This window comes from Acyrthosiphon pisum, chromosome A3 (assembly GCF_005508785.2).
Source record: "Acyrthosiphon pisum isolate AL4f chromosome A3, pea_aphid_22Mar2018_4r6ur, whole genome shotgun sequence".
NCBI lineage: Eukaryota > Metazoa > Arthropoda > Insecta > Hemiptera > Aphididae > Acyrthosiphon > Acyrthosiphon pisum.
In genome coordinates, this window is record NC_042496.1 from 3,412,189 (window position 1) to 3,413,371 (window position 1,183).

The following is a 1,183-nucleotide window of genomic DNA, read 5'->3' on the forward strand; positions in this document are numbered from 1 at the left end:
CAAAAACCGCGGACTGGTCGCGGTACCCGTCAACGTGATTGTTGTGCATCGGTATAAAATAGTAGGTATACATAAAATATATACAAAGATACCCACGAGTATGAGGCGCGGGTCGAGGGGTCTCCCCCGAAAAGGATATTGTGCAAATATTTGCGCCCCGGGCCGAAAAAAACATAAGTACCGACTCGTCGCGTCGCGGTCTCATCACAATATAATAATATAATATCCGTTGTACCCGCTGCGGTGTAACCACCACTACCACTACCACTAACCGCGTGTTGTTGTGGGAACCCGCGACGGTGCGGCGGTTAATGGGCCGTCGCTAATACGGCGCGGTCGTCTCCAGCCATTCATTATACGCCGCGCTCGTATAATATTATCATATTATGTGCATTGCAGTCGTCCGATCCGGTCTCGTTCTAATTTGGCGCGTGTGCTCGTCGTGACGTATCCCAAAAACCTACCCTCGCGGCGTGTGTGAGTTCGAGTGTGTGTGTGTGTGTGTACAATGCAGTGAAAATCAGGCGGACTTGGCCCTCTCGGAAAAACGAGAAAATCCCACACACACACGCCGCTGCAGCGGACACTGTTTCTCTTTATTGCTATAAACAAATGTCACGCAGAAATATTTTACGAGTGCGTGTCGGCGGGTGTGTGTGTGTATAATAGTGAATAGTCGCGGAAATGTCGTACATTATAATATCATATATTATATTATTATTGTACTACATTTTATTCTCCCACGTGCCGCTCTCCGTCGAGTGTGTTTACATACCGCGTGGTCCGACACGCGACTTTTACGAGTCGTTGTCGTCGGCGCACAGCCACCGTCGATTAATATATTATACGGCGTGTTTACCGTATCGCGCACGTGATAATATATCATATCATCTCCGTCGACAAGTATTAAACACAATATGTGTGTGTACCTACGCGTATTGTGGTGCTCCGAGGGACCAGCCTTTGTATCGTGTGACAATTAATCGCGACGGACTATAACGAGTCTCGGATAGCGCCTCCGTCATCCACCCTCCCATCACAGAGCTCTGTTTGTGTCCGCTACACGCACAGTTATGACGTTATAACTTCGCGTAATGTTTATCGTAGACATAACTATTACGTCTAATCATTATTTTACATCCGCGTTCCTATAATATTTCTGTTTACACATCGAAACGGGCTT